Here is a 21,835-nt window from a genome sequence, read left to right on the forward strand (position 1 = left end):
AGAGCCAAGGAGTGGATCGAAGGAAATATGCTCTAAGAAGTGGAGGAGGGTATTGCGGGACAGTGAGAGCAAACTGCAGTGACGTCTATACCCCCTCAATATGACTTACTAATTTTATATGCATGAAATTTACATAAGTTAAAAACAACATAACATTTGACTAGAAGCTGTATGTCAGTGAAACAACAGAAACGTATTTTATTCATTCTGATTTTTTTCCTCCTAAAACTTTTAAGAAAGAAAGGAATACATTGATTTGAACAATTTAGACCTTGAGGGAAAGAGCGAGCAGGTCCCGGATAAGACAAAGAGATATCCTTTCTTTTCTTTTATGATCTACTACAGTAATGCAGATAGAGGGCCAGCCTTAAGAAACTTCTCTTACTTTCTTGAGTGTACCAGGCTCTCTGCCCATTGGGCTTTTGCACTTGCTGTTCCTGTAATACACATCAACTGCCATCAAGCTGGACGTCACCAAGCCTGAGAAGTCTTCCCTGATCTCATAGCTGGGTTAGGTGCCCCTGCTGTGGGCTCCTGCCTTACCACTTTTTACCCTGGATTATAATTATTGATTTGTCTTCACAATTAGGCCAGGATGTCCATGAATGCTGAGGTTATGTTGATTTTGATTCCCACCAAAGCGTCATCCATCAGTATAGTGTCTAACCCACAGTGGGCACTCAAAAAATATTTTGACGAATACAAAGTTTTTGTTTAGTATACCAACATATAACTTGAAAGTCTATACTCTGTGGCTAAAGCCTAAACTTGAAAAGTCAAAATCTGCTCCAGGTAAGAACAACCAATCCATACCCGCTGCCTACTCTGCCTATTAAGTAAACTGAAAGAACCGTGCGGACGGCTTCGTTAAATACGCAATCGGGCTGAAGAGTCTGGACTTGAACTAATAAAGAGCTATTGTAGGTTAAGAAAGGTAGGCATGCAATTAAAATAGAACTTTAAGAAGATTAGTCTCTTCTGGTATGCAGGATAGAATGGGGGGGGATTTTTTCCACCATTATTTTTAGCCTTTTTTTAAGGTGTGAGCAGATGACTAACGTGGGCACTCAACCACAAAAGCCCAGTTTGCACAGATGGAGTTTAGTATTTATTAACGTAAACGTGTTTTGAGGTTCTGCTATGTTCTATGAGCTGTGTTATATTACAATCAAATAACTTCATATACTGCAACCTAACGTGTAATGAAATGGATAAAAACTGTTGAGAGCTGAGCCCCAGACATGTCAGCATTCTGGTACAGTAAGGGGAGTCTATGGTGCTTAAGTATAAATGGGACACAGTCCACATAAAGTGACTGAACTTAACATATTTTCATAGGACCAAATCGCAGTTTTTCTTATTCTTTTCTTACTTTATTAGTGCTCCCATATTGACAAATAATTTCAATGACAACTATGACTCCCACCTCTGGAAATAAGTAGAAGCCCAATTGAAGGTATCCTACGGCACCCACGACTTCTTCATGGGCTGTATTGTAATTCCAGTACAACAGTGTATTAGAAGAGAAGTATCCAGAGGTTACAGTGGAAGCACAGGGGACAGGCAAGTGGTTCAGTTTTGGGAGGCAGTGTGGGAAGGAAAATGAAGGTTAGGGAAGGTGTCCTCAAGAAGGTGGCTGTTGAGCTGAGCGCTGGCAATTGGACAATAGAGGGACGACATTCCAAGCACACAGGGGTGAAATAGCATAATGTCTTTGGAAGTCACTACTATTGTTGGAGCTGAGAGCATGAGCCTAGAAATGGCAGAGGACAAGTAGCGGTCAGAGGATCACAGAGCCTGATAAGCCATGCTAAGGATCTCGGACTTGACATTGCAAGAATGAAGAATGTATTTATATGTAGGAATGACAATGGTCGGATCTTTGCTTTAGATCACTTTGACAACAACGTGGAAAATGAATGGAGAAAGGGAGAGATCAAGATGGGGGTAGAAAAATCTCTTAGGAGGGGCCACTGAAAAAGGTAGAAGATGATGAGAGCCTCAAGAGGCTACAGTAGACACAGAACAGATGGGACAGACTTGAGAAATATTTAGGAGATAACACCATGTTTCCCCGAAAATAAGACCTAGCTGGACCATCAGCTCTAATGTATCTTCTGGAGCAAAAATTAATGTAAGTCTTATTTTACTATAATATAAGGCCAGGTCTTATATAATATAATGTAATATAATATAATATAATATAATATAATATAATATAATATAATTAATATAATATAATATAATATGATACCGGGTCTCATATTAATTTTTGCTCCAAAAGACGCATTAGAGCTGATTGTCTGGCTAGGTCTCATTTTCAGAGAAACACGGTATCAGGACTTTGTAAATGATAGGACGCAGACAGTAAGGGAGGCAAAGCCTGAATGCCTCTCAGGTTTCTGGGTGGATGGTGACACTGTAAATTGAATAGGGACAATAAAAGGAAGATGCAATTGATGAAAAGTGGGGGTGAGGTACCAGGAAAAGGGTAAAGAAAATACATTTTGTTTTATACATGCTGACTTTGGACAACCTGTAGGGTAATTGGACATATTAATCTAAAGGGCAAAGGATAAAGGTCAGGATAGGAACGATGGATTTGGGAGTCAAGATGCATGTAAACCAGGAAAAGTAACTTTACTCACCCACAGAGAGCGAGTATAACCCCCAAAATGCAATGGGCTGGAGTCAGACACCTGGGAACACAATCTGAGGGAGGAATGGCGTTATCGCCTTAGTGCTTAGGTCAAGGGTCATCTCTAAAGAATCCTTTCTTTGCTATTCTCCAGATCTCCTCCCTTACAGCTTCTTAGGACTCAATGCAGGAAAAGTTGTGGTATATGTCTTTCTTTGAAGTACTTAACAAAAGAGAAACAAAGTTAAGGCCCTAACATTTTATTCATTAAGACTATTATTAATTACTGACATTTATTGAGCACCTACTATATCCCAAGCACTGTGTTAAGTGTTTTACAAGTATTATTTATTTTAAACTTAGTAACAACCCTATGAGTTATGTCCTATGACTATGCCTATTCTACAGGCGAGGAAACTGGAAGTGATGGATGAACCACTATTTGAATTATGGTCTGGCTAAGTCCAGACCCAGAATCTTAACCACTGTTGGTATAATCTCTCACAGGAGCTGAAAAGAGATAATGAGTCACCAGAGGCAACCTGTTACTTCAACACGTACCAATGCCTGTCAATAACATTCATTCCATTTGTGACCATTTTATATCAATTTTAAAGAAGTAGTATTCTGGTTTTTACATATGATTACACTAAAGTTTGAATAAAGGTTCTATTAAATACTATAGTTCCAAGACTCATTCTGCTCTAATTATAAGAGAGAAATATTATAATTAAAACCTGAGTGGTAAAAGAAAAAAAAAAGGTAAAAAAGACAAAAAACAAACAAACAAAACAAAAAGAAACCTCAGTGGTAAACTTTGATAATAGACATTAAAGTAAAAGAAAACTGCTTTTAAAGCTCAGAATGTTATAGCAGAATACCTCAGATGAAATGAGAAAGTGCTCCTTGCTTTTCACCTGTAAAAATAAGTCTAAAAGTGAATACTACCTACTAGGTCAGCATTAGATCTAGTGGGTCCTAGAAATGGTTAAGAACAAATGCTAATCAGGGTAGTATAGAATTACCCAATAAACATATAATCTTCAACACAATCACTTACCCAGAAACCTTCTCCACTTGACCCAACCTTTATATTTTAATGATTAGGAAGTGCATGAGAAGAGACCTCATTAAACTTATATACCATCCTTTTCATTAAGGATTTGGAAAATCTGTCTTTTTAAGAGAGCTCCTTCTACTTCTGTACATACTTACACAATAAACCATAATGACTCATAACCACCCTCCATTACCTAAGTTACTATTTCGCAACTTGTTTTCCACGTTTTACTCCTTTTAAAACTGGACTTAAGGCAATGTACATAGAATTATGATAAATGAACTTCAATAGTAAAAGATTAAAATTTAAAAAAAAAGAAAAACCCACCATACATTTGGATGGCTTGCCTCCTGATTTTTTCATGAAATCTCAAACAGATATTTAAAGTGTATTCTTTTAATAGAGGTGGAAAAAATTGTTTTGGTTCTCATAATTTTAACAATTTTTAAACAAGATATACTACTGTGATATTGTGATTTATATTAATAAATATATATACATATATGGATATATATATATATATATATATATATATATATATATATATATATATTTGGTCTTTGTCCATTTATGGCACAAAGCTCCTAAAATCCTTGGAATTTCCTAAGGGATAAGACTGATGAAGGTGAAATACGGTAGGTGTCTTCTGTTATTCATATAACAAGCCTCTTTCAATCACACCTGAGTTTATATTAATGAGTTTCTGGAAAGCCCCTAGGTAACTTAAGGATGGGTACAGGCTGCCAGGGAACTGATCTGATTAGATTCGAGGGTTGGGATTTTCTCTTCTCTGGGGAAGAGAGGGGCTGGAGGTTGAATCAATCACCAATGGCCAATGATTTAATCAACCATGCCTATGTAATGAAGCCTCCATGAAATCCCAAAAAGATGCAGTTGGAAGAGCTTCTGAGTTGGTGCACATGGAGGTGTGGGGAGATTGGTGCTCTGAGAGCACATGGAAACTCCCAAGTTATATCCTTTTATAATAAACCAGTAATCTAGTAAGTAAACAATTTTCCCAAGTTCGGTGAGCTTCTCTAGCAAATTAATTGGAGTGGTGGGAAACTGATTTATCGCCTGCTGGTCCGAACAGGTAACAACCTTGACTGCTGGTTTGTGGCTGAAGGTGGGGGAGGGCAGGTATATAGAACTAAGCCCTTAACCTGTGGAATCTCCAGGTAGACAGTGTCAGAATTGAGTTAAATTGTAGGACACCCAGCTGACTGTCTCAGAATAGGCTGGTGTGGGGAAAAACTACCACAGATTTGATGACAAGAATACAGAAATGTTCCGAGTGTCACGTGGAGTATAAAGGGAAAAAAACAGAGAATGTTTTTCCTTTACCACAACATGAATAGGATTCCACACAGCCTTATTTGAAGCCAGGCATTGGCATCCTTTCAAAACAAAGATGATCCACCACACTGATGCATTCTCTAACAGTCACACCATACATCAACATTTCAAAATGGTAGAAATACTCCTAAATTTTACATTATCATTAAATTTTTTACCAGAAATCACACAGATCCAGAAACCAAATAGAACAAAACGCAGCGATAATTTCTCCGACATCTTTGCAGGATCCAAGCCACACTTCCAACCTGCTTTACACTGATTCCTGCAGTAAATTCCACCTGCACATTTTAGAACTTTTGCAAATTAAGTTAGAAGTTCTTCTTCACCTCAACTCATCTCTGCTGAATGGCTTGCGTGGAACTCTAAATTTAAGTACAACTGTGTTACTGTTCTCTGATTAGTGTAGAATAATTCTTGGATTCATGGCAATGCCAGGCTAAATGACACTGCAAAGAAACCCTTTGTTTTCAAATAAATCAGTGGTTGGCTTTAGATAATGCAATAAAGAATCTTATTCATGTAGGGTGCCCTAGTTAAAAGTGTAAAAGTTGAGAACAACAACACAAGCTTCCACATCTATAAAGAGAATAATCTTTATTTAAAACTTTTTTCCCCCTAAATGAATGCGATAGAACTGCAGAATTTCAGAAGCGAAAGGAACTTTGAGTAATTTAGTTAAATAAAATCAAGTCACTTGCTTAGGATCACTTAACAAGTTAGTGGGAGACCACTTAACCTGGGTCTGCTGAGTTCCCTCGCCAAGGCTATTAAATATTATAGAATATTATGGACAGGTTAATATCAGCCAACATTTCTCATTGCCTACTTTGTGCCCTTCACTGTGCCAAGCATTTTCAGATCTATCATCTCTTCCCTAAGTCAGCTCATAAGATTTAAAAAGACTTAATAAAACAATCACATTCACTCCTTTGGACACTCAGGGTTGCCAACAGAAAATATTGCCATGTGATCCAAATGGTAAGAGGTAATTCAATTATTGCAGTAACCACACTACTTAAGAGGATGTGTTCCAACAACACACTCCACTCTCAGCAATTTGCCTCCCAGAAGGAGATATAGCTTTAGAAGGCTTAGGAATGCATGTGTGGGTATGAGCCTCTTTGCCAAGACCTATAAAGACTTCTGCAGCTGCCTCCTCCTTCTTCATCCACTTCTATACTTTTTCCACTATCGCATTCTTTTTGATCTTTCTGCAGCTGCTGTTTGTTCTTCAATCTATGCTTTCTTCTGAACTGGGGTCCCCTGTAATAATCTAGAAATCTGGATAATCTAGAAATGAGATAGAATTTCTCCTCTACATCCTGACTCATAGCCTTTATCTACCTAGGCCAAATGGCCTTCCAAAATGGTCATTGTTACATGACAGGACTCATTTAACGAGAGCTCACTTTAACTACAAATAGTTTAAAATAAAAAGAAAACACTGAAACGTGGGTATTTTACTTTTTATGTTTTCAAAATAATAATTTATTTTAAAAATGCCAAATAATTTCTATATGTAATGCAAGGCAAAGTCAAATTACAGTTTTCATAAACCCAAGGCGCTAAAATGTCTAAGTATTTTTAGTTGAGGAAAATAATTTTACTGGTATTCATACTGTTGGGGAGGAAGAAATTTTCCTCTACCCTTCTAGGTTCTTCTGGTTGGTCTAAGAACTAAATTGACATGGGACAGATTAACAAGAAAAAAATAGCCAAATTAATTATGTACGTACTTACAATGGTTCCATAAGAATAGGGGGGTTCCATAAGAATATGGAGCCCAAGGTGGGCATTTGAGGCTTATATGCCATCTGGAGCTAAGGAGAAGGGGGTATTGGTTTGGAACTTCAAAGGGGAAAAAGGTAATTCACATCGAGATGAAAAGCAAATGTTTGGTAAACAAATATCATTTAGCTGGGCCATCTTGAACAATGGGACAGAGAGCACAGAGCACAGTCTGATCTCTAAGCTAATTAAGACAGATAGATCAATAGACTAGCATTGAGAGTACTTTACATTTATGGTCAACCGATTTTTGACATGGATGCCGAGATAATTCAATGGGGAAAGAATAGTCTTTTCAACAAACGATACTGGGACAATTGTATATCCACATGCAAAAGAATAAAGTTGGAGCCCTCCCTCATACCATAAACAAAAATTAACTCAAAATAGATTATAGATCTAAAAGTAAAAGCTAAAACTATAACCTGAGAAGAAAACACAGTAGTAAATCTCTGCAACCTTGAATTAGGCAATTATTTCTTAGATGATATGACACCAAAAGCACAAGTGACAAAAGGAAAAAGAGGCAAATTGGACTTCATCAAAATTAAAATCTTCTGTGTTTCAATGGAAACCATAAAGAAAATTTAAAAAGAAAACCCACAGAACGGAAGAAATGTTTGTAAATCACATATGTGATAAATAGTGAGCATCCAGATTATATAAAGAATGCTTACAACTCAACAAAAAAGACAAATAACTCCATTTAACCATGGGCGAAGAATCTGAGAAGACATATCTCCAAAGAAAATATACAAATAGTTAATAAGCACAGGAAAGATGCCCAACATCAGCAGTCATTAGGGAAATGCAAATCAAAACCTCAGTGAGAAACCACTTCACACCCACTAAAATGACTAAAATCAAAAAGACAGACAAGTGTTGGTGAGGATGTGGACAAATCTGAACTCTCATACATTATTGGCTGGATTGTAAACTAGTGCAGACACTGGAACACAGTTTGGCAATGCCTTAAAAAGTTCAAAAGAATTACCATGTGACCCAAAAGAATTACCATCTGCTCCTACATGTACACAAATGAAAAAATATGCGTATGTCCACACAAAAAACTTACACAGAAGTATTCACAGCAGCATTACTCATAATTGCCAAAAAATGGAAACAACCCAAATGTCCATTAACAGATGAATGAATAAGCAAAATATGGAACACCGGTACAAATGAATATTTTTCAGCAGTAAAAAGAAATGAAGTACTACGTGCTACAGCATGGATGAAACTTCAAAACATTATGCTAAATGAAATAAGCCAGTCACAAAAGGCATGATTCCATTTTTAATGAAATGTCCAAAATAAGCAAATCTAGAGATAGAGAAATGTAGATTCCTAATTGCCAGGGGCTGGGGGGAGGGAGTGAGGGAGGGAATGTATGTAGGAATTACTACTAATGGGTCCAGGGTTCCTTTTGGGAATGAGGAAAACGGTCTGGAATTAGATAGTGATGGTGGCTGCACAACTCTGTGACTAAACCACTGAAATGTACACTTTAAAAGGGTGAATTTAGTGGCATGTGAATTGTCTTAATAAAGCTGTTTTTGTTTGTTTGGAGTGTTAAGTGTAAGATACTCCAGTGTATGCTGCGGGTTTCTTCTGTCTTCTCTACTCACTGTGACTCTTTTTAGTTTTCTAATCACTTGGATTTCCTCAGTATCTTTTTCACCATCTTTTCCCAGAACATAAATGCATTTTATTAGATAATAGAAACATAGGAATTCCGACCTAAAATGTTCTTTCATTCTTACTTGGTTAGCAGGAGCTCATCCCAGTATTTGCACCTGCTGGTTGCTCTATTTCCAGGGATTAATGTAAATGCTGCTGCTTTTCATTGTTAAGGGATTTTAGAATCTGACAACAGCATTTGTCAGAGTTGACAAAGTTCACTGGCCACTGGTTGCTAACAGGAGTGTGTGACAGCTCTGTAGATAACAGCATAAGACATTTAAATTCTGTCAGTTCAAAATTGAACATATTCAGCAATTTAGGATTTTTAAGCCCTTTTCTATTAGGTGAGATATATATGATATTTAAAACATGTGCAGTCAGCTTTTTTCCTGAAGTCTGGCAGCAGTTTCTAGACTACAACATTAATACAATCTCAGAATAATAAAGTAAAAATGAAAAGCCAGTTTTCATACTCATTGACCCACTTCAGCAAATGGTAATGTGAGTTATCTGTAAATCAATTCTGCCTATTCTTTCTGATGAGGGCCTTTGAGAGGCGTTAGCCTTTACCCCCTTTTCAAAGGCTCAGGGACCTCCTGGTAAAGCCAGGTAGACCTGTTCAAATCAGTTTTGCCCTGTGTTACACACGCATGGCTACCTTCAAAACCTCACTAAGCCCCAATTTCCTCATCTGTAAAATGAAACTACACACTTAGCCCTGTAGCTATTATGAGTATTTAATGAAATAATGTCTCTAAAGCACCCAGCACATGGTACGTATTCAATATAAATTCCTTTCTCTTTGCTCTCCTTGGGGTAAAATACTGGTCCAAATGACAAAAACCACAAAAATCCTGGTGGAAAACTATTTAGCTTAGTGTGTACTGAAAAGAGCAGAATTATCTAAATATTAAAAGTAAACCAACCTTTATTTTCTAAAAGCACCAACTCCACATGATATTAAGTAGGTCAATTATAACCCTGTTGACAAGATAACAGACACCATGCGAGGGAAAATCAAGTAACTTTGGACCAATTAGGTTTGTATTGTCTAACAGTTTTATTAGGAAACAACTGAGTATCCAGTTGGCAAAGTACTGCAGGTAATTTCAGCTGAATGGTTCTTCAACTCAGCCAACAATAACTTAAGGTTTGGCCCTATTTGCAGTATCAGAATTTCCTAAGGGAAGTCTTCATAATGAATCTTAGTCCCAGCACTTGAGGATATGAAAGCCAGGTCAAGATGCCTGAGAAATACTACTAGTCCTCTGAGGCTAGAATACATACATTCTTTAAAAAATAATATGAAACAACAACTTTGCTAAAGACATAGCGAAAAGTGACAACACGAATACACAGATTTTTTTTTTTTTAAGTCAAGGAACCCACACACGATTTTTAAAACTGCTTTTACAATGGGTTACATATTCACATAGTTCAAAAACCAAGAAATTATAAAAGAGATATGGTGAAAAGTCCGCTTCTCACCCCTGTTCCTATCCACCCAGTTCTCATAACCCAATCACAAATAGATGTACACTTAATTTCTTATGTTTCCTTCTAGAGGCTCTTTCTGCTTAGAGATACAAAGCAAAAATATATTTTTATTTCTTCCTTGTTTTTCTACACAGAGGTGGCATTTTATACATATTGTTCTACAACTCAAAGGCAAACTTCTAATCCTGAAATGTCCAACAAAAGCAACAAATTCAGGGGAATGAAGAAGTACAAATTGGTAGCTACAAAATAGTCATGGAAATATAAAGTACAGTATGGGGAATATTGTAAAAACTATGTATGGTGTCAGATGGGTACCAGACTTATCGGGGAGGATCATTTCGCAAGTTATATAAATGTCTAACCACTACACTGCACAACTGAAACTAATATAAACTAATAGTCAATGTCAACTAAAAAAAATATTCACAGGGATATAAAGTACAGCATAGGGAATACAGTCAATAATATTGTAATAACTAGTACAGTGTCAGATGGGTGATAGGCTTATTGGGGTTATCACTTTGTGAGGTATATAAATGTCTAATCACTATGTTTTGTACACCTGAAACTAATAAAAAAAAAATTCAGTGTTACAGGGACCTTTGTTCATACTTGAGTGGATTTTTAAAAAGGAGGAATAGAAATAAATGACGTTAATGTTGATGGGAATCAGAAATAAAGCAAATCTAAAGGATGACACAATATTCAAGGGGAAAAGGGTACAGTCTTATAAATCTCGTAAAAATTCTTCTCTGCTAAATCATTGATATGTCTTATTTTTCATTAATAAAAAAATCATTTCCTTACAGACAAAAACAATTCAACAAAATATTCATGAGAAGAGAGAGTTGGGGTAAAGGGAGAACAATTAGAAAAAAGAGAAAGGGACTTGTGTTGGAACGGACTAAAATGTGAAATGTGTACAACTATGTACACTTAGCACCACAAAACTAAGAACGATTTTTTAAAACCATAGCAAAGTCTTAACTTCTGAATGTTTATTAACAATGGCCCCAGTTCAAATAAGCAAATAATATAGAATTTTCATGGTTAAGCCGCCATGAATTGTAGCACCGTGCTGTTGTTTGGAGGATGAATAAACATGTGGTTTCAAAACCGTTTTCAACAACATTTATGAAAAAATAGGTCTTTAATTTCATGCAGCTTAAGCAGCTATTGTCTTGGTGCGGAGCTCACATCTGGCCGAAGCACCTTTACAGGTGAGCGGAAGTTGGTATGAAGTCAGTTATCTGGGCCTGATCCATCCTTCACCCCAACCTCCTGAGAGAGTCTACAGGGCAACCAAACATTTCCTTCGACTAGTACTGCTTCCTCTCTACCTCCCAAGAATGGAAGGCTGACCCCAGCTTCTCAATACATGTCTCTGCTGATGAAAATCTGGAAAGGAAGCATTTGGAATCCTGGTACACCACTTCTCAAAGATGGCTAATCTTTGGTTTAAGAGAGCCTTTTTAGTCTTCAACTCCAAAACAAAGAGGTTGTTTTTAAACCAGATATTTAGAACTTTGGGTGTATTTTCTGAAGGGAACAGTGGTCTTATCTAGGAGTTAACTTTAAGACCAAAACATTCTCTAGTCAATCCATAATATGGCTAACATCTTCAACAGGGGGAAAAAAAATCACAAAACAATGCTATTGCAATGACATGAACAAAAACTTATAGTTTTAAATTTTATTGTACATGCCAACGCTTAAGAAAACAAAACATCGTATTTAGAGAAGAGGAGGTGGGTGGAGACTGTGGAAACTTTGAAAGGAATTGCTGGGTATTCTCAAGGGCTTTGAAGGTTGAAACCGCTAGTTCTTTATAATATCTACCTTTCCTTCCAAACTAAACGCTTTCCTTTTCTTTATTAAAGGCTTGATCTTAACTGTACCACCATGATTAGTATCTTTTTTGCTTAAGATCAAAATGGAGAAAGGACAGAGGGAAATTTTCTTAAAGCAAAAGCTGAAAGAAGAGGAAAACAGAACAAGGTTAAACGTGGTACTAAACTCTCAGAAAAGGGGTAAGGCCGCAAAAGGTTACAGGAGGAAAATGTCGGTGATAGCTTGTGCACATGCGCAGTGGGAGAAGAAAAGGGGGGTGGAGAGATGTTACCCCAGACAGAGGGTGGCTGGAAAAACTGGTGGTGTTAGTGACTAGGCAGTTGTATGCATGAAATTATACTAAGTCAATGGTTACTAACTCTGGGACAGCCTATAATATAATAGGATCACCAGAAATGTCAAGGTCACCTATTCCTACCATTGGTGGGAGCTTTGTTAAACCAATTATTTCAAAAAAACGTACTTATCATTGGGAAACTATTTCAAAACATGTAAACTTCAGCTGTTTTCATTTTTAACTAAATTCAACAGTGTTTCCTTGGCTCAAGTCCATTATTTCTGCATTTCCTTTAGTGACCACAGTCAATTTCATGTGGATATTCTGTTATTTCTTTTCTTAAATATCTTATATTTTAGATGTACTTAAAATACAAATGTTGACTGACCGCCATTGGAAGGATACATGCTTTATGCTGATTTGGATAGATCTATCGGTCCATCCACACACCCTCACCTCATCCCTTTTATGAGCAGTAGTATAAATTTTCCAAGAGCATTATCCAGGTTTGGGGTATGGCAGGTGGCCAGGAAACATAGAAAAATAACTGGTTTAAAAGTGCATGGAATCAATGACGTTTGTTGTTGGCTACATAAGCATGATTCTCCAACAAACAAAGCAAGCTTTTATATGAGAAATTATTTTAAATGGCATTGAAAATATGGATATGCAGACACAAAAGTTTAGAAAGATATACTCTAAAATAATAATAGTGATTATTAATGAGTAGTAGGTTTACTGGTGATTATTATTTTCTTTTACTTTTTCTTAAAAATGTACTACTTAAAAAGATGTATTACTTTGGTGATTTAAACATTTTTTAAAATACAAAAGAATGAACACATAATAGAAAATGGATAATTTATTAACTATAAGGTGGAGTACCATGCAACAGTCAAAACTAATGATGTAGATCTACAGATGTCCATGATAAAGTGTGAAATAAGAAACAAAATAAACTGTATAGAATGATCCCCATTTAAAAAAAAAAACTCCATGTACATTTATAGATACACAGATTTATATCAGCATGAGGAAAAGTCCAGAAGGATATAAAAACTTAGCAGTGGCTATTTTCATGAGTGAGATTGGAATGGAGAGAACTTATTTTTTACTTCACATGCTTCTCAGTTGCTTAAATTTAAGGGCATACATATTCCTTTGTAATTAAAAATGATATTTAGAAAATATAAGAAACAAAACTAAAAATGGGAAAAAATACATACAGTGTTTTCTTCATCAACTAAGGATATGATCCCTATAGTCTTTTACCTGGTCATATATATAATATACATGTGCATTAGATTATATAGTCACACACACACACACACACACACACACACACATTTGCTTGTGTGGATGCTGAGTTGGAAACCAGATCATTTTAAGTTAACTTTAATCTATTTTTATCTTAAAAACAGGGAGGTAAATAACCAGAACAATCAAGTTCCTTCTCACTCTGAACTGAAGCAATTAGTCATGTCCTATTGAAGCCCCACTGTACTTGAGGACGTTTCATCCAGCAGTCCGTAGACTGGCTAGTCCATCAGTGAGTCCAATTTTGTATATGAACATACTACATACAAAGTCCCTTTTACCTAGAGGAAAAAAGATGTTTGGTATTGACTAATATAGCAAATACATTAAGAATCTGAATGGAAGCAATTAACTTGAGTCATATTCATAACAGTATGCTATGCAAACACAACGTCATTTAAAATCATGAAACAGTGAAAAGAATGACATTATTATCTCAATATATAGACACTCTCCAAAAAGAGCAAGCCTTTAAAAAAGTACAAAATCCAGGCCTTTACTCAACCAAAAACCTGTCAAATCATCCTTACTCTCAAGTTAAATGCCAGGAAACCAGCTCTCTATATTTTAATTATCTGCAAACATTTTCTGCATGTTATTTTGAGGCCTGAAAAAACCAGCTACCTATAATGACACTTTTGCACTTGGTGGCACGAAGGAACTCTGCCTGCCAATATCATATGCCAATAGTATGTTTCTAATTCTTCCCAGACTTTCTTTGATTTTCATATAAGTTTTCCCTGTATTATGGCCCCATTCAGAGAGGCAGAGCAGCACTCTGCATGAATCTTTCACCATGAGATCTAACATCTCTTACTTCACCCACACATCTTCTATCTCCCACCTTATGTATTATCAATTTCTCACACTACAATTGCTCTAAGATAACCACCCTTTTTTCACTCACTCACCACCCCCACCCAAGGCAGATTTGGGTTCTGAATAATAGAAGAAATGGTGGCTACAAGAAGATAAACTAAGGCAGGTTTTCAGGGACCTGTGGGAACTAGGAAAGGCCCTGAGAAATTGAACAAAGGCAAGGAGATGGTACACTGCCCTAATTCCCTTTAAAAACTTCCTGGCTCACCTTCAAACAGGCAAAAAAATGTTACTGGTTGATGTTTTGAGTCGGCCTTCAACATCTGATTTCCATGGTGTTTTCCTCCGCAGTGACAATTAACTCCAAGTTATTACTGAGTTAAAATTATTTTTAAATGAACTACAAGATGTGGAATCGGCACCTATTAGATTTACCACGTTTCTCCATGAAATAGAAAAAGAAAAGGTGAAATGAGAACAAAGATGGCACCATAAGGAATGGAACAGGTAAAGGAAAAGAGAGCCATTGAGGCCCTTAAAATAATGAGCGAGCTGTTTCTGTCAGGAATAACATGTTACATAATTTGAGTTTCATGAATCAGCAGTTTAGTCAGTAATTTACATGAATTTTAAAAAAGAGCCAGTGAGAGAGAGAGAAAACATGAGAATTGGAAAAGGTAAAGTAGTTTCTGAAACAAGACAGGTTTCAAAAGTATTTTATTCCACCCCCACACAGAAGAATGTTGACAGGCAGATGACTCAGTCTGGCTTCATTTAGGGTTTCTTACCACTTAATACTCCTCACGGGAAAAGCCATCCCATGTCATTTTTCTTCCCTTCTCAATTTCTCCCACCAGGTAATGGCCATATTTTCCTCTCTAATTGAAGGTTTTCCATCTGGAGGTCACATACTTTAGAATACAGAGAGTTTATCCTTGAAGGAAATAAATGGTTGAGGATTTTTTGTTTGTTTGTTTTTGTTTTTTAAAAGACCCTTATACTTAAATAATTGCAACATTTCAAAAATCACAGTAGTGATGTTAGACGCGTCAAAAAAAATTACAATACCTAGGATCATTGTGTTTAAATTTGATCATAATTCCAAGTAGCTTAATTGAGTTCACTGACATTGAAAATCTATAGGGATCTGTAGTCCTTAAAAATGACCTTAACTGAGCAGGGAGAGACAAGAAAGCTGTCAACACAAACACTTAACCAATGTGTCTAATCTAAATTTTCTCCAAATCACACAGAACAAGTAAAGTGTTTGAGATAGAGAAAAAAATAACCAACCTATTTCCTTTTTCAAAAACCAGAGATTTTAAATCCTAACAAAGGAGTCCAAAGGGCATTCTCATCCCTTTTGGAGACAATATGTGTATCATATGCTGTTGGAAATAAGAGAGAGACATCGGATTAGGCCTGGAAGTGTTTTAGGTACAAATTGATGATGGTACCATGTTTCCCCGAAAAATAAGACCTCATAGGAAAATAAGCCCTAGCGTGATTTTTCAGGATGACATACGCTGAACATAAGCCCTGATGCATCTTTTGGAGCAAAAATTAATATAAGACCCGGTCTTATTTTGGGGGAAACATGGTATTTGAGAGGCACATGTTTTGAAAGAGCAAGAACTACGAAGTCATTTGGAGTCATTCATTCCACAAAGGTTTATTACAGACTGGCACGTTCCAGGTACTGTCCACATACCTGCTCTTTATTCAAGCTCTGCCTCTTACCATCTGTGCCATCCTGGCTAAAGCTTTTTACATTTCTATGCTTCAGTTTCCTCATTTATTAAAAACAGGAATAAAAAATGGCTACCAACCTCACAGAGTCTCTCTGAAGAGCAAATAAGTATGTCTGGAAGCACTTTGTAAACCATGAAAGTGTTGTCATTTGGCTGAATTGAAACCACTAACGTCTGTTGTGCCATAAACTATATCAGAGGAAAGGGAGCCCTCCTGCTTCCAGGAGACACTTCATAATCCTATTAAATAAGGCTTTAGAGTCTCATTTAATCATCTCCCTGGAAATTTGGATATACAACAGAGAGAAACAAAGTCAGTATGACGTGCAGATTTTGACATTAGATTCATAATCACCATAATGACAAGAACTATGTCTATTTTATTCACTAATCTGGTCATCAGGCCAAGGCACTCCTTTAAAAGAGGGCATTTTAATGCTGGAAAAATATTCTCTCTATATATCTGCAAATCACAAAATGGACACCTACAAGTATAAAAATGTTTTACTTTGTAGTACATTTCCACATTCAATCTGACCCTTAAATCTAAGCTACTGTACAGCAATAGTCAAACAGATTGGGAACAAAGCTACTTTTAAAAACAAAATTAGGCTCCAGGCAGTGGCAGTTGAAGAAAGGGGGAAGTTCTGGTCTCTCCAGTGTTAGCTAACATGGGCACGATGGCAAATAGGAAAGACCATCTGATAGAAGATGGTAGGGATGAGAGCTGCAGGGAAGAGGTCCAGAAGAGGGGTGACCCTAGACTCCCTTCCCCCAGGAAGAGGAGGGGTGGCAGCTTGTCTTACAGGAGGGGTCGCCAAAGGGTCCTGAAGGCACACTCAGTCCTAAAATATGCCTGAAACTTCCTCTCATGTTTCTAGCTCTTGCAATGACATTGGGGAACTGAAGTACACACAGCCTCTTCATTGCTGTAACCGCTATAATATCTTAAGTTAACAATTTGAGTTAATATTTATAAAACTCTTAGAAAGAGCCCAGCACGTAGTAAGAGCTAAGCGTTTGTTAAATAAATAAAGCACTTTCCAGACTGGCTGGTTGACACCTCAACCTAGTGACAGCGATCTAGATAATCAATACACACAACAGTCTAATATTTTCTACCTTGATAAAATTTTAGAAACTGTAGTGCTCTAAATTTATTTCTGCATTTTAAGTGTACCCTATATAGTCTTTTGTGCAAGACTGCAATTCTACTCTTGGTTCAGAAATCACTGTGCAAAAACTAAGTAATGAAAGAGTTTAAGTCTCAAGAGATGAATTCTTTCTTTTCTCTTTCCAAATAACCACCACGAAAAATGACAAAATCTAAAAATATCAAAGCACTTCTAGATAGCACATACCAATGCTAAAACTGTGGGAATCGACAGAGCCAAATTCACTTGAAAAGAGACGGAGAGGGTTCAAACCACAGAGAACGTAAAGGGCAGCAACATATTCAAAGTGTCATGACGACTACAGGTCCACCGACAACAGGTTGCTGATTCCCGTGCCCTCCACTCCCCAGGCCTCCTCTGTCCCCGACTCTCGCAGGTGACCCGCAACTACTTTCCACCACAGGTGGGGGTCTCCCACCCTCCGGGTTCTCGGCCGCCCCGCGCTCCGAAGCTGCGCACGAGTTAATTAACTGTGTCCATCCACCGATACCATTCGGGAGTTTAGGAATCAAATAGCAGAAACTGATTCACCTCGAGGAAACAAAGAGCACAGACTCTGAGTCGGGCTGAGGGTGGGGGGAGCTGCCAGGGGACCCGGGAAAGGCACGTTTGCTTGGAGGAGAGGCAGCAGTCGAGGCCCGGACACCCCTCGCCCCGCCCCGTCTCACCCACCCGGGGGGCTCCGACTGCGGCCCAGACGCGCGCGGACCCTAACGCCCGCCCACCCGCCTTGGGTCCCTCCAGCCCCGCACCTACCCCGCTCCACTGTGCTGCCTCCCCGCGCGGCGGGCGCGGAGCCGAGCGCACTCGCTCTTCCTCCTTCCCCGCAGGGCCGCCGGGCGCCGGCGTTTCCTCCCTGACGCGTCACGGCGGCCGGCGGCTCCTCCCGCAGTGCGCGCGGGGCGGCCGGGGAAAGCCGGGTGGGCGGCGGGCAGCGCGCCGGGAAGGCGCCCGCTTCGAGCCGAGGGGCGCCGGGCAGGAGCCGCAGGCTGCGCGGCCCCTGCGGAGACCCGCCGCGGAAACCAGCTCCGTAGGCGCTCTCTTTTCCGAGGACCCCCGCGAAAGCCCGGGCCCCCGGCCCACTTTGTGGGCAAAGTTCAGGGGACACCAGTGATCCCGTCTAGAGGCCCAGACTCTTGGATGTTTCCCGCCGCTCAGCTGATCGTGACCGCTGCCCTGGGTCCCAAGAGCGGCCTGGGCCAACGTTCCCGGGCCCGGCTGCTGAAGATGACACCGGTGTGTCCCGGGAGCAGGACCGCTGGACAGCCAGAGGGTCAGAGCCACTCCAGGAATGGCTTGGTGGGCCTGTGGCGTGGGGTAAACTGGAAAGTCAAAAACTATCCAAATAATTAGGCGATAACTATGCTTCATTTAGCATTACTTGAAGTTCTTTTTCATCAACAAAGTTTTGGCCTTTGTGTTTATAGACGGGGAGAGCGGTCACAAATTGGCAGGTCTTGTGTACAAAGAAATTTCCTTTCTACATGTCTTTGTTGATCTACTAACTACTGTTTTTTCATTCCCATTAATCTCCAAGTCAGCTGAGGGCACACTTTACAACTTACTACTCTTTCTTATTCTTCAAATATAGAAGTTGCATTTTAGGCCCTCTTATTTGCCTCTTTTTTCCGGATAAGATAAAGAGAGGTACAGAACGTGAATGGAGAACTAAGAATTACATAATTCAATGGGTGTGAAGTAAAGAGGTTAGCATTTTGAAGTACAGTGGGTTTGGGTTTTTTTTTGCCCCACAACACTAATTTAAGTTTTATCAGGTATCACTTGAAGATAGACTTCCCTATTTAGATTCCCATGTGCATATATCATGCTTCAGATTTTGAGAGAATCATCTATATACTTCATATCAGATAAGTCTTGACAATTTGCTACAAAGCTATGAACAAATAAACTTCCAAAGGTAGAGAAACTGCCATTTATGTGTGGCTTCCCTAAATTCAGGGAACATTTCCTTATATTTTAAAATGATGTTTAAAAATTTAGCTCCACAGGTAAAGGTTAGAATATTTTTAATGTCAGTCACCACCACATGGCCTTCTCCTTCTTTAAAAAAAAAAAAAAAGGATGTGAGTCCAACATTTTTATATTTTGAAATATCATAATCCTAACAGAACTTTATGATGTTCAGTGGCATACAGAAACGGATATAAAGTACAGTACATAGAAATCAACACATCGCCAATGGTCTTTTACACATTTTCACTGTGATCTACACACAAAGCAGTCCACACAATAAGGCACAGAGAAGCTTAAAGAATTCCTCCCTTATAATAAAATCAACAAATGATCGGTGTATCTCTCAAAGCCACATTCACAGTGCTAAAAAATTTCTCAGCCAAAAGGAAGTTTTGTGTCAGTAAACTCCAAGTGGAATGACACCATTCTTGTTTGACAGACAAATACCTGGCTCTGGCCACATTTCAACTTCCGTTTCTTCATCCTTTATTTCTTTTTGAAATACAAACATCTGGGAACAATTACATTTCCAGGATAAATTTGTCCTCCTGTTGTGAAGTGCACACACACACACACACACACACACACACACAAAACCACCACTGCCACCTCCCACAAATACTTTAAGACAAGAAGGTGATGAGCTGATAAGAGGTTGAGTATTTTGCCTTTATAATCCAAGAGCTGCAATTTAATAGCTTGATTTCTCAGAATACTAGAGGAGGTAAATATATTAAAAAACTATTAAAGGGCATTTACACTTTAAATTCATTTTCAGGGCACACTTTAGGGCTGATCACTTTGATTAATCATAGTCAGCTACAGATATAGATCATATCTCTATTTTCCATTATGTTTCCAATTTCTTTTAAGTTTATACTGTAAAAGAAATGTTGTTGAATGTTCAGCTAAATGTCTAGTTGATGTCTATGCTTTCATAAGTTTTTACGTAAATAAAGTTTTAAAATAGAGCAAGTTTTTTGTTAGACTATGGGTTCCAATATTTTGTTTAGAAATACGATTCTGTTCATGCACATAGGGCGAATATTTTGTTCATCTGTTTTATCTATAATGTAGAGATTATAAGCACAAACTTTGGAATCGGACAGAGTCAGGTTTATGTTCTAGCTCTGCTACTTTCTACTTTGGGTAAATTATTTCACCTCTGAGCATTTATTTTATCAGTAATATGAGGATGATAATAGTACTTTTTTTTCTCAGCAAAACAGAATAATAGTGCTTATCTTGTGAAATTGCTATGAGGATCAAATGAACTCAGTAGGATACATGGAACATAATATCAATTAACTGCTATTGTCATCATCGTTATTATTAACTCTAACATAGATATACAAATGCCAATATTTTATATTTTATTTGTACTAGTATAAATAATGGTCAAATTTTAAAGTTTTGGTGGTTTTATAGACACCCTAAAAGTAACAGGAAAAAAATCATAAAAGAAATACTAAGATATAGTTATGTTCAGAATTTTAGAAAATTGGATTGGCAATAATGTAAATTGTTGACCCAAACATGAAAAAAATAAAACCCTACTTAACTAGGTACTGCAGTATTTTTTTTTTCTTTTTTTTTTTTAGATAATATATTCCAATGAGATGAGTGCTTGGGTTTCATCCTCTTTTCAAAATGGAAAATCTTTTTCTCTAAAATGGTGCCTCATATGGAACCATCAGGGCTTTTTATATCATATTAAAGTCCTCTGTTATTTGTAGTTCTTTTGTTGTAACTTTGAAAGAGTTGAGAAGCATTACAATACAGAAAGTATCACTTCCTTTAGGGAGAAAAATGGATAAAATGGCAATCACAGGATCTGAATGATTTATTTGTAAGTCAGCTGTTAATGGAAGTAATGGCCAGTATCCATTAGAATATTTGTTTTATAGCAGCTAAACCACCAAGACTAGAGAGATAAGGATAATGCTACCAACTACATGATTACAAAAGCAACGATGTTTTTGATTCATATTATTTGCTCTGCTTTTACAGCACCTTTCCCTTCATTCTACTATAGACTCATCTACGTAAGTGGGTCAGACATTATGAGTTGTTGCTATAGTTTCCAGTTATGTTTATCCATTGATACAACAATCACAGCATCCCACAACTTCAAAAAAAAAAAAAAACATTTTTATTATAACGGTACTTTAAGGTATAGTGCTAGCCATGAATTGGCTTAGAAAATAATCAACGAGAAAAGCATGCTGTAAAAATAAGTACGAAGAAGAGAATTAAAGTGACCAACTAACTTACTGAATTTCCTAAACAAAACAATTTAATAAAACACAAAGCAACCCAAGGTATAGTTAGAAAAAGTCAGATACTCACGGGAACTGAAATTGAGATCGGTTTATACTGCCTTAGCACAGAGCAGAATTAACTTGTTTCCTTAGTCTAGAAAATGGTTCAGAGAGTGCTCATTTTATGTGCTGGGGATGGGAGTAGCCCAAAGTTCAACATCTTTCTTGAGTCAAGTTAGCAATGTTCAAATTCAAAACTGAAATGCCTGAAGTTCAAGTGTGTTTTGTAATAAAGGGAAAACTCAATTTTAAAGCAAAACTACATAAGGCTTTTCAGATCATAGGCCTTTCTCACTTTCTATATTAGACTCATGAGAAAAAC

The 21,835-nt window shown here is 37.6% G+C and overlaps 1 protein-coding gene across 3 annotated transcripts in view; it reads right to left on the bottom strand.

Moving 5' to 3' along the window:
- SGK3 (serum/glucocorticoid regulated kinase family member 3) overlaps positions 1–18,112 on the bottom strand; it is a 103,184-nt gene extending 85,072 nt beyond the window's left edge. For 2 of the 3 annotated variants that reach the window (XM_019726410.3, XM_088799395.1), the window contains exon 1: positions 17,975–18,112. The gene's annotated coding sequence lies outside the window, so the exon portion shown is untranslated. The remainder of the gene's footprint in view (positions 1–17,974) is intronic. The other variant, XM_088799401.1, reaches the window with a different exon arrangement.
- Between the last annotated feature and the right edge of the window lie 3,723 nt (positions 18,113–21,835).

Source organism: Rhinolophus sinicus, chromosome 7 (assembly GCF_057876585.1).
Source record: "Rhinolophus sinicus isolate RSI-liver-muscle chromosome 7, RSI-T2T, whole genome shotgun sequence".
Classification (NCBI taxonomy): domain Eukaryota; kingdom Metazoa; phylum Chordata; class Mammalia; order Chiroptera; family Rhinolophidae; genus Rhinolophus; species Rhinolophus sinicus.